This window comes from Ochlerotatus camptorhynchus, unplaced genomic scaffold (assembly GCF_037179485.1).
Source record: "Ochlerotatus camptorhynchus isolate MF236.1 unplaced genomic scaffold, CSIRO-AGI_Acam_v1.1 ptg000443l, whole genome shotgun sequence".
NCBI lineage: Eukaryota > Metazoa > Arthropoda > Insecta > Diptera > Culicidae > Ochlerotatus > Ochlerotatus camptorhynchus.
Genome location: NW_027040929.1, coordinates 2,486,092 through 2,499,510, shown reverse-complemented (window position 1 = coordinate 2,499,510; position 13,419 = coordinate 2,486,092).

The following is a 13,419-nucleotide window of genomic DNA, read 5'->3' as shown; positions in this document are numbered from 1 at the left end:
GTCGCGAGTATCCAAAAACACAAAACAAAATTATGGTGATCTTGAAAAGGACCGTTTTGTCGTGATGGTTGAATAATGCTGAGCTATTATAGTGTTAAACACAGATAAAGGTATCAGTACACGAGACAAATATTTGTCTTAATTTGACAGATACATTAAATGTATCTGTCAAATTAAGACAAATATTTGTCTCGTGTACTAATACCTTAAGGCTGGCGAGCTGTTTGTTGTTAGGAACGGTGACGCGCTTGGCATAGATGGCACACAGCGGCTCACGATGAGCAACTGAAATCCGATCAGTAGCTGCAACTTCTCAGTGAGCTGCGTCGTGTACTGGAGAACAATCTACAACGCTACAAGCCGAAAGCACTGCTGCTGCTGCTGATGATGACCACGGTGATTGAATATACACCGTTCGGTGAGACCAGAGTGAATTCGATTTTGAAATCTGTGTTTGGGAAAACGCTTTTCACAGTCTATCGGTGATAATTTGCATTATTATAGCAACAGTTGCACACTCGTGCAATTTTCAAAAGTGACTTGTTAAAAATTGATAGTGTGTTCATTTTAGCAGATTATTAGATGGGATTCCAATCGATTGGCTTGTTTAGAATTAATATCCATCCACTATTGACAGAGTTATAAGTGGTCGAATCTTGACCATTTTCCGTAACGGAGGTCGATTTTGGTTTTTTGAAATTGTACCCCCAACATGTTGCCGAAAGACGTAATCCTACGTCAAAAAATTCTCAAAAATGTCGTTTTCGAGTTTTTTTTTATTCAAAGGGGGGATGTTTCTCAGAGTCTTAAACTATGTTAATCATCGATCGAGTTTCCACTTGCTGCAATTACGGCCTCCACACGCTTCCGGAATGCACGGCAGGTTCTAATAATGTAGCATGGATCCATTTCTCTCTAGGTACGGGTCAATGTTTGTCTGAAGCTTGCTGTACTCGGGTGGCGTTTAGAACAGGCTTTGGCCTTCATGACGCGTCATATTTAGTAATCCAGTGGATTAAGATCGGGGCTGGATGGCGGCCACATATCCTTCGCCCAGAATGGAAGATGTTCCTGCAACCACTTCTGAGTGTGGTTCGAGGTGTCACGGAGCCCCATCTTGTTGAAATACAACATTACGCTTCGGACCGTACTGTTCTTTGATCCACGCAAGAACATACTTACTTAAAATCCCGATGTAGACCTCCGTGTTGACCTTGTCGCCTTCTGGAATGAACACCGAGTCCATTTTTTTGCCATCGGAAGTCACCAATCCAAACACCATAACGCTAGCAGGATGCTTGGTCAAATACACGCTCTTGTGCTCGTCGGCCATGTTTTTTACCGGAAGAGAACTAATATACCGGTCGGTTCTGGAATTTGATGCGGGATCGACGGCAAACATGCTCTCGTCGGTGAACATGATTACCGGATTTTTTCGCTTAAGGAAGTTCAAGATTTTCTTTCACCGTTCGACTCGTAGCTCCCGGATGCGGTTGGTAATCATGTGGGTTTTTTTTTCCGTGCCCTCGAGTTCGCCCCGCAATCTTCCTTTACGATCTTCCGTGTCGTAAAGTCACTGATCCCGTGTTCCTTTGCCATTTTCCTTATTGAACGCACTGTATTCACTCGAATGTTCCTTTTGATAGCAGCGATAACCCACGGATCCCGAGCTGACCTTGGACGACCGGTGGCCACCTTCGCGGATAGTTGTCCTTTCTTTTCTCGGTCTAAAACCCTTTTGACGGTCCACCGGGACACTCCCACGGTGATTGAAATGTCTTTTTGCGACATTTGCGCGTGGGACAAATCACGAATACGCTGCCATATCGTCAAGGTGCAACTGTCAAACTAAGTAAATCATTTTCTTTTATACACAGCCTACTACGGTACGAGCTATAAGTTACGTGCATGCAAAGAAAACCAAGGTATTGTATAAACAGGTGAAACAGGAACCTTATTTTTACGATGGTGCAAACATTATCACGCATACGGTAGAGTATCATTGTGCTTGCCATACAATATACATATCCGTGCATTGGTATTGGCATCGAAAGCTCTCAATTAATAACTGATTAAGTGCATTTGGAACACTAAGTTGAGAGCACGCAATAAGCTTATAGGCACTAATCAATAAGTTTGAAATGCGAATAAGAAAAAGAAGTAGTAGACACATAATCTTAGCCGAACATTTTCTACCGTTGACTCAATTTTTGACGTAGGACTACGTCTTTGATTTCTATACTGGGGGTCCTATTTAAAAAAAATCATAATTCAGACATGTAACGAAAAATCCCAAACACGGACGCAACCGTAGAGCGCAAATCGAACAAACGACACATTGCGCATGCTCACATGAGCGAGCTCAATTCTCGGTTGATCGCTGACCATTTCACCAATGAAAGAAGGGGAGGAGAAAAACAGCGATAGTAAACACGCTTGTCAAATCGTATTCTTCGTCATTTGCATTCGAGCCACGGACGGATAACCGTTGGACACGACGTATGTGCGGAACAGCACGCATCACACCAATACGAAAACGATGCAGTGTTGTAAAAATTGTGTTGTATTTTCACCGTAAGAATCTTTTTAATTTGTTTCTGGCTAACAAAAATCTGTATATAATCTGTGTTAATTCAATAGTATGATCGTATTGCGGATCGTCGTAAATATACTTTGAGTTCATTTGAAGTTCAGAAATAGTGTGTTCATAGTTTAGAATCTTGAAAAAAATGTCTTAAGTTTGCTTTCTAATGAATGAATCTATTTAAAATACATCGAAATACTGAATCTTGATTTTTTGTTGGATTGATTTGAATATTTTTTAAAAGTCTAAAAATGCAAAAATCAAAGCCCAGTAACGAGAGAAAAACCTGAAAAAAAAATAATGAAGAAACAATCTCACTTTCGTAAAACTTGATTTTTTTATCTAAGACAACGAAAATCTTTTTCATGTTTTTTTTTATTACTGAACCATTTTAGAAAACAAAAAACAAGCATTAAAATTTGATTAATTATTAGTTGTAAAATGTTATGGTTTCGATGTTTCCTTTTCTCAAATTCTTCTAATCAATCCAAATTTCATCTTTATTTAATCATTTGGCAGATTAAAAGGATATTGAATTCACTAGCTGTTGCTCGAATCTATATACCTAAGTGTACTCAGTATTTTTTTTATCAAAAACTTTGGGATGGTTTCATCTGTATTTCTCTATTTGCAACCGTGTTCATATGTTTTATGGATATTAATAAATACAATCCAGAGTTAAACACATATATTACACATATTAGAAAAAATCTGGAAATTTTGTATATTCAAACAAAATCTGTAGTCTGTATATTTCAGGGCCAACAATTCAAAAACGGAAAGAGTTAAGAACTAAATGATCAACATATTTGTTCCATCCACTAGCGGTCCTACGCACTAGCATGCACAGGAATCTTGTTAAGGAGGCGCAATTTTTTTCTATGGTGCATTTAATCTGGGGATGGTGAGTACTTCAAAGTGCGTGGTGGATGGTGCTGTCCATCCACCACTTTTTCCCTGCATGTCTGAATTATGATTTTTTTAAATGTGACCCCCAGTATAGAAATTAAAGACGTACTCTTATGTCAAAAAATGTGATTATGGGTCTACTACTTCTTTTTCTTATTCGTATTTCAAGCTTATTGATAAGTGCCTATTAGCTTATTGCGTGCTCTCAACTTAGTGTTCTAAATGCACTTCATCAGTTATTAATTGAGAGGTTTCGATGCCAATACCAATGCACGGATTTGTATATTGTGTGGCAAGCACAATAATACTCTACCGTATGCATGATAATGTTTGCACTATCATACAAATAAGGTTTCCGTTTCACCTGTGCATACAATTCCTTGGTTTTCTTTGCATGCACGTAGCCTATAGCTCATACCGTAGTAGGCTGTGTATAAAAGAAAATAATTTACTTAGTTTGACAGTTGCACCATGACGAAGTGGCAGCGTATTCGTGATTTGTCTCACGTCCCATTTCAATCGCCGTGGGAGTGTCCCGGTGTTTTAGACCGAGAAAAGAAAGGACAACTATCCGTGAAGGTGGCCACAGGTCGTCCGAGGTCAGCTCGGGTTTCGAGGGTTATCGCTGCTATAAAAAGGAAGATTCGGGTGAATCCAGTGCGTTCAATAAGGAAAATGGCAAAGGAACACGGGATCAGTGACTTCACGGCACGGAAGATCGTAAAGGAAGATTGCGGGGTGAAGTCGAGGGCCCGGAAAAAACTCTCATGATTACCAACCGCATGCGGGAGCTACGAGTCGAACGATGCAAGAAAATCTTGAACTTCCTTAAGCGAAAAAATCCGGTAATCCTGTTCATCGACGAGAACATGTTTACCGTCGATCCCGGTGGAGTTTCATCTTCTGCAATGCCAACTGCTTTCAGACAGCCAATGGAATTGGCAATTTAATCCCATCGACGATGTCGATGTTGGTAGGTTCGTCAAATGGCTGCAAAAATAACCGAAATGATACATTTACTGCAATGTTGTTGCCTTGGTGGTTGGATTCAGCTGAAGTTACATCAGATGGTGGTGATAGCACCGACAAACCGACATAAATGACCAATAAGAATCGCATTCTCCTTTTGCAGAATGTTCACGAAGTGGTCGGTCACTTTTGCAAAGTATGCGCACAATATCGATGAAACGTTCCATTATATAGCGATTTTGCAGCCGCTTTGCCTTATACCCCATACACATTATGACTTATATTATATAATATAGGCTGTCTTGCAATGAGCACTTATACAACTAGTTTTCACTGGAAATCCTATATGTGAGTGCTCATTGCAAGACATTCTATATAACATGATATAATCCATAGTCGACAATCTAAAAGCTGTAGTTAAACTTTGTACAGTTGTGAAAAAGTCTATCCTCAGAATTCCTTGAGGTTCTTTTCGAAATTTTTAGAACTCTATGAGCTCTTTTGAAATACTTCTCAATCTGAAATTATTTTTAGAAATTCTTGACTTTTACTCACAACACCTTGGAACTAAAATTTCCTAAGGGTTTCAGAAGAATTTCCAGAAATTATTCCCGGAATGAGCTAAAAATTATCGGTACTCCCTTGAAATTTTTCTCAAAATCCCTTTGGAATTTCACTCAAAATTTAATTTTCTCGGTATTCTTTTTGGAATTGTCTTGGAACTATCTGCAGGATTTACTAGAAACTATTCACAGAATTTTTTGGAATACTCCAGAAATCCTTTGGAACTGTCCTCATAATTCAATTTCTTTAAGGTTGTTTTTAGAACTCTCCTAATAGCTCTTTTGAAATTCTTCTCAGAGGTCCACTGGAATTATACTTAGAACTCTTCATGATTTTTTCTCAGAACACCTTGGAGCTGAAATTCCTTAAGAGTTTCGAAATTTCTCCCGGAATGAGCTAGAAATTATCCTCAGAATTTGCTTGAAATTTTGCCTAAGATCCCTTTGGAATTTCATTCAAACATTGATTTTCTCGGTATTCTTTTCGAAATTATCTTGGAACTATCTGCAGGATGCTCTAGAAATTATTCGCAGAGTTTTCTTTGAATTTTCCCCAGAAATATTTTGGAACTGTCCTGAAAATTCAATATCCTCGGAACTTTTAAACTTTTTATTTCAGAATACCTTGGAACTGAAATTCCCCTAATGTTTCAGAAGAATTTCCTCTGTATTTTTCAGAAATTCTTTTCATAATGAGCTAGAAATTACCCTCGGAATTTCCTTGAAATTTTACTCAACATCCCTTTGGAATTTCATTTAAAATTTGATTCTCTAGGTATTTATTTCAAAATCATCATGGAACTATGTGCAGGATTCACTAGAAATTATTCGCAGAATTTTCATGAAATCATCCCCAGAAATCTTTTCTTTTGAAACTGTCCTCCGAATTCAATACCCTTGAGGTTCTTCTCAGAAATGTTCAATAAAGTTAGCCCCTCCATTCACCAGAACTGTGCAATTTTTACACAAGGAATTTTCAATTCAGCTTGCCCCTCTATGCAGCAGATTGTTACAAATCTTACACCAGAAATTTTCAATACAAACTTGCCCACAGGTAATTTTAAACCAGAAAATTTGAATTGATCAGATCCGATGCAAATTTTCCACCGTTAATGTTCAATAAAAATTGCTTCTCCAATCTTCTGATTGGTGCAGATTTCCTTTTTCCATTTTCCACGAGACATTTTCAATATAGATTGCTTCTCCTATCATCAGAATGTTGCAGGTTTTCCAGATTTTTCATCATAAATCATAAATGCAAATTTTACACCAGAAATTATTATTAAAATTTGTTTCTCTATTCAACTAAAGGATGCAAAATTAAGACCAAAAAATTTCCGAAAAGCTTGCAAATCCTTTCACCAGAACGGTGCATATTATCCACCAGAAATTTTCAATGTAGCTTAATTTTAAATAAAGCTTGTGCCTTCATTTACCATACCAGTGCAAGTTTTCCACCAGAAATATTTTGTTCATTTCATTTATCAGAGCGATGCAAATTTTGAACCAGAAATTTTTAATAGAGCATGCTCCTCCATTCACCAGAACGGTGCACCAAAATTTGTCAGTGAAGTTTGTTTCACCATGCACGTTTGTTGTGCAATTTTCAGGTTTTGCCTCTTCATGCACCAAAATGGTGCAAATTTTCCACCATCAATTTTTAATGAAGCTTGCATTCATCAGAACGATGCAAATTATGCACCAGAAAAATGAATTAACCTTCCCAAGTAACATTGCAGGTTTTATTGCGGTTTTATAGCATTCTACAACCGTGGTCTACAGAACCATCATAAAACCAAAATTGTTACTTGGGTTGCTTCTACATTCACCACAGTGTTGCGAATTTTTCACCAGAAATTTTCAGTTAAATGTGAACCTCCAAATTTTTAGCGGGATTCAATTTTTCCACCAGAGTTATTATTTTTGATTAGTCCCTCCATGCACCACCTTGATGATATTTTTACCCAGAAATATACAATAACAAGCTTTTTCTTCGATTTACCACCACGAAGGTGAATTTTTTCAACCTTAAATTTACCCTCTTCTCACCATCTCAAAGGAATTGACACAATAAAAGGATTTCAGTGCTCTTATATTACGAAATGATATTATTTTACCTTCAAATCAAGTTATCAAGAAAGTTATTTTATATCATGATTTTGTAAACGTGGAAATAAAAATTTTAGTTATAAAGGTGGGGCAATTGCCCCGCCTTGACCCACCCTGTGCACTCCAGTGGTCCTACATCAACATTTCGTTCGTGACCCTAGGCACATACCCTTCTAGTTTTTAGTAATAAATATGATTATCATTGTTCAGAATTCAGAATTTTTTGATCGACTCGGAATTATATGAATAGTCGCTGAATGTTTAAAATCTAGTTTTAACTTAGAATCCTGATGTTTCTAATTACCAAAATATGTCAAGTGTCAGAACGTTGTAAGTTCTCCCAAATCGAGATTTCAAAAATGTTGAGTCCATAGTGAGTCTCAGAATGTTGTAATGTCAATTCAAACCAGCAATCTTGATTTTATCAAACCCCTTTGAACTGTCAAATGTATCAATTTCTAGGTTAACCAGTTTTATAAACGCCTTATTGGTCAAAGCAAATTAAATTCGATTCAGCCATGCAAACCCACTTACTTTTCACAAATCATTGGATCAAATCCAAACGACATCATTAACCTTCTTCAAATAGCTCTGTGGTCGATGCTCGTGCTCATCAATCGCTGCTGATACCTAAATTAACCTAACAAGCCACATACGTCCACTATCCAATCTACATAATGATGTCCGATTCCAAGCCCATCAATGCCAAATAAGGGGTACCTTATTGGATGAGTTTGACTTTGTACCTTCTTCCCATGAAGATGCAAAAACTTCCCTTCGTCCCACGTCGTTAGAAGCCCATTACCATCCAGTCCAAGCGTATACCATCGGCTCTTCTCACCTCGCTCGCTTCGTGATATCCCATTGTTTCGCTACAATTTCCTTAAACGTCAATTTAGCCAGAAGATTTTCCAGCTAATCCCGTGGAACATTAAATTTAAACAACTATAGCAGAAATTGAATAGCAGAAAAATCTATTGTACAACTTAATCTTTTACAAGCGGACCCGGATCCCGGAGAACTGGCAGCGCCTTTGTGTGTCTCTGTCTCTCTGTATGTTGTTCCAGTCAGTAGTGTGGAGCTTCCCTGCTGCAGCATTTCACATGCACCATTATATGGCTATCCCAAACAGTTTATGGTGCATTCAATTCATAGGGATATGCAGCGGCAGTCGCCTCCACTCACTGCCTCGTGTGGATTCCGATTCTGCTGTTTTTACTGCACTCCGGACTGGTGCTGCTTCTGCTGATCTTAGACCAGCCGTCGGTCGTCCGTCCTCAGGAGAATACTCCGGGGCTGTACTAGCCTAACTGGCATCAGAACCTGTTTGTTGTTGGAGCTGGAAAAACTTACATACTCTCTATATCTCATCCAGTTGGTGCGCATTGCGAAGAATATGTAGATGTTGCACAATGTTGGCTTGCTCGGTGTAAAGTACCTTCCTCGAACTGGCGTTGCAGGCAGGGGTGTTACAAGTTTGCATGCTTTTACTGGTAGCCTTTTGGCAATGGGCAGTGTGGCCATTTTCGGGATTTCTTCTGGGCAGTCCGGTCATTGAATCATTGCACCAGGAACAATTTACCTCCAAGGAGACAGCATGGATTGCTTAGATTGATTATTTTTACTGGCAGCCCTGCTCCTACCGGTTGAATTATGTCATTTTTGCAAACTACACAACACCCTCTATCCTTCATGACATGACTGAATAAGGATGAGCATCATTCTGGAGAAAAACTTATCCCCCCCCCCCCACACACACACACACACAAAACTACGTAACAACATCAACCACGATGAGGAACCCCGGTATTATCTCACTTGGACACAGCGATGCCACAAATACAGATTTTTGTACACGATAAAAGTTGGGACCCCGTCTTAAACTTTGGAACTATATTTTGAGCTATCAAACTTGGTCTGTCGATGAACATTTCAAAATATCTTATCTGCTTTGGTCGATTCTATTAATCGACTTTCTCTTTTGATGAAGGATGCTCATCTAGCACCCAGAACATCAAATGCAACAGGGAATGTTTATGCAGCTGAGTTATTAACGAAAGAAAAAGTTGATGAAGATAATCGATCAAAGCAAATTGTTCGTCTATGATACAGTACCTTCAAAATAAATAAGCGGGTCCCAACTTTTTTCGTGTACACAAATTTGTCTGTGTGGCATCGCTGTTTGGACAGCCTCCATGAAGCACGGATACCAGAGCTATTTAAACCCATTGCTGGAGACTATCTCCTGTGGCAGAGCAGCAGAAGAAACATTGCAACCAACCGTCCAACAACAACATTGGCGGATACAGGACAATCCATTCTTGGACAAATGGACGAACATATAGAAATGCTCACGGTTGCAAAGAACGACGCATCCTCCTCGGCTGGCAGGAGCATTTGAGGAAAAAGATGCTGGCCGGTGGACATCTCGTTGCTTTTTTTTTTGCTCTCCAAGTCAACAGAGGGCACGCAAGCAAAGTGCGGACACACGGAAAACCGACGGGTTACAAATCCAGTAAACAAAACATTGTTATCCGTTCGTACATACCATGAATTATTCATTGTTTCTATCTGATTTCTGATGAAGCTCCTCTTCTGGGGAGCTCGTTGCATTCAATTCTCTTGGCTACCGTCGTCGTTGTCATCATTGTCATGGTATGAAGTCGTCGTCGTGGGTTACTTTTTTTGCGTGGCTATTTGAGGAGATGGAATAGTTTATCTTCGGTTTGTTTTCGCACCGTCGTCGTTTGGAGTATTGGAATGGTTTAGGTAAAGAAAGGTACAGGTGTAGGTGTTGAGTTGGATGAACTCGTCCACAAAACTTGAAGATGCTGGACGTTGACACGCATCCGTTACTGATTCAAGCTTCAGATTTAACATAACTTTCAAATGGGTCGCTTAGTTGATATTATGACAGCCGTGGGAGCCAGTTTTCTCAATAGTGTCTCATCAGAAACCAAAAATTGAAAACTGCTCTTTTGAGCAATAAACTTCTAGCAGACAATGGGGTCGAATTTGTGACACAATCCGTTCCACTTTTGTCCCATCTCAGGTGACTTTTCCTGAGGGACTCTTTCTCGCCCCTTTTTTTTCTCATGCTAATCCACACCAATCCACTATGGAAGCCAACCGGGCGCAAAAGCTCCCACGTTGAATCGGTGATGAGCTTTTCCCGGCAGCCAGAAGCGGTGCACAATCAACGTAAATGATGGATGTCCTAGTCGGAGCAGGGTGCGACAAGCTTTGAGAAATTCATCATTTTCGTTTAGCGGGTTGGTTTCGGTGCCCGAGACAGTCTTATTCCACGACCTCTAGTGAAAATCCTTCCGCTCAGTCGTAGGTGGGGTGGGGCGGCCACGCGTAAAATCACTCTCGGGAAAGCGGGTTTTAAATATTCAAACTGTGTCTTTCCATCCATAATTGAAATGCCAGCCGGGAGCAGCCACTGCCGATCACTTTCGGCCAGGCCCAGCCGGAAACTCAACGAAACACTGCACTGGTTGGTGACACAAACCGACGTGCAGTGTACGTTGAAAAATTCAAAAGGGGTTTAAGACGGCTTCACTGTTGTCTTTTCGTTGTTGCGATTTCTTGCGAGATCAACTTTGTTTTTTTGAGTTGGTGTCCGGCTTGTCCTCGGAATTGGGTGCAAAAAGGGTTTTACGGACCGGTTTGTTGGTTTTGCCTTCTTCCGGTGGGTTTCCATTCTCCGACCAAATGCAAACCAGTCAGAGGGAAGATGCCATTTCAGGGCAATTTATGCAAAGAAGTTCCAAAGCCAAAGTGAAAACTAAACACGCGAAAAGCACCCCGGATTTGGCATTTGCTTATGCAATGTAAGAAATGGATTTCGTTAATCAACATTGGAAAAAGGTTAAGAAGGAAGTGCTTTTTACTTGGAGATTCTTTGCGGATTGTATGCGGATTTGAATGACAATTCTAGGACCCCCGTGAAATTGTTTAAAGATGAAGTTAAGAGTCTTTTGAAAGCAGTGCTGTGTTCCTAAAATTTGAGCTAAGTAGTCGCACCCAATATTGACCAGCGCCCTTAAAATGTAAATCTGCCTAAAATAACAGTACATTGCAAAACATTTGCACATTTTCCAAGCCCAATAATTTGTGTTTTCTTATTTTTCTCATATCTATCTTACTTGACTTTCTCCTAATTTCAGAAAAAAAAACCTTGCACATTTTTTAGAATTTTCCTGAACATTCGTGCGAAAAACAAAGAACTACCAGTATGTTATCAAATCAAAATCTCCGCAGTATGAAGCCCTTACTGTGCTAACCGGAGTAATGACGCAACGGACTTTTGTTTCTCTGAGGCCTCCTTCTTAATTCACAAGTACTAGGCTAATTAAGGGGAAGATAATGGATATGGTGATAGTTAAAATAAAAAAAAACAAAAAATATAGATACTTAAATATGGATTCGCTTTATGCATTCAACTCATCTCTGGCGTTTTACAAATCATTACCAATTTGGATTCTACGATGCTGTTCAATTCATGCTGGAGGTGGTGGATTTGTGATATCTTTAGTATAAATCGCCAGCATAAAACAACAGAAACCACAAAAATATATGTAGAATAATACAAATGGCTCATCCCATGTGGCTCTCTTACAAGACACCTTACTTTCGTAAACTTTTATCTAGGGAACCTCGTGAACCCAACCTTTGCTACTTTTAGCCAAAGTGGTATGCCAAACTGCTCGAGCATGTGTGCGTGTCAATAACGCAATCGTCGCTACGCAAATCTTTGAAATCAGAACCAGAGATGTTTGTGCTGTTACAATTGATGTTACCTTTGGAAACCTTAATATCCAGACAACCAGATTGCACAATGTGATATACAATCATATATACAAACCAACAAATCGTATAGAATGCAAAGAAATGGCTTATACGAACAAAAGTGGAGGCCATATCTAAATTTAATTTAATTCTAAGCGAGGTGATTTAACATCATATACGATTTAATCTGTACTATCAAATTCACTTGGAAAAGTCTAACGATGTAACCCGATTTGATTTGTGATACAGTACGACGGAAAAATGAATCATCGCATATAGGTCGGAAATTCTATCCGATTTAACTTAAACATAATGCGATGCATGCCATTCTTATATGCGATTTTGACTTAAACTGCAGCAATTTACGATACTGTCTGCACATCATACGACTACTGGTACAAATACTTTTACTGTTTCAGTGCCAGGTTTTTACGTTTATAACAGATTCAGGCGTTCCCAAGAACTCTTTAAATGGGGGCGACCCCAGCGTAGTGGTTAACATCCATACCTCTCACGCCAAAGTCACGAGTTCAAATCTCGGCCCGGACAAGTAACGAATGACCCAAGAGTGTTAAAGTGACTATAATTAAAACAAAAAAAAAAATTCGTGACGTTACTGTCGAAAGTAGTGAATCAGTCCAGACAATTTAACTCTTTCGGAAGTGAGTCAATCTTTGAGTGATTCAACATTTTCCCTACTGAACTCAAGCTTTTATGAAGTTATGAAATATGTTTTGACCTGAATACACTGATCCAGTGTTTCCAATTTTTCCGAAGTGATTTAACACTTTTGTAAAGTTCGGTACTGTTTGAAGTTATTCTGTGCGTAGTTTTTTTTTCTGAGATGGTCCAGTACTTTCTAAAGTGATCCTATTTTTCTCAACTTATTCAGTACTTTCGGAAGGGATTCTTAGCTTTTCCAAAGTGATTCCAAACTTTCCTAATGTGGAGATCGAAGTAGGTCGCGCTGGAAAGTTGACACATTTCAATGTTGCTGCTGATTTTCATTTGGTGATAAAAAACTTCCGATTGTTCAATTGTTCAAAATCTCATGGACGGGATCAAAATAGATTAGACCATGGCGGGTGGTAAGTGAAAAAGGAAGATCCAGGAGCAGTGTTTGTTGGGAGCTGTCTTAGCTGATGGGCAACGAAGATCTCAAGATGATCACGATGGTGTGAATCCAGCAGGCTTATAGTGATACCGAGATATGCCGGACTGTTGCATTTGATGTATTTCTTTCCGAGGGCTGGCAACGAGTAGCGGTTTTCCAAAATCAAGATCCAAGAAACTTTTCTGAACTGTATTCGGGAGCTTCAAGGATTATTCGGGTGAGATTCTTTCTTTTTTATTTATTTGGCTCGTATCATTATGTTTCATATTAATTTAACTAATGTAGTACTAATAAAACAAATTGAAGAACTCGGCTAGCTTAGCAGCAGCTGCGTTTGCTTACTGTGCATAAGATCGTGGGTTTATTATCAAATGCCT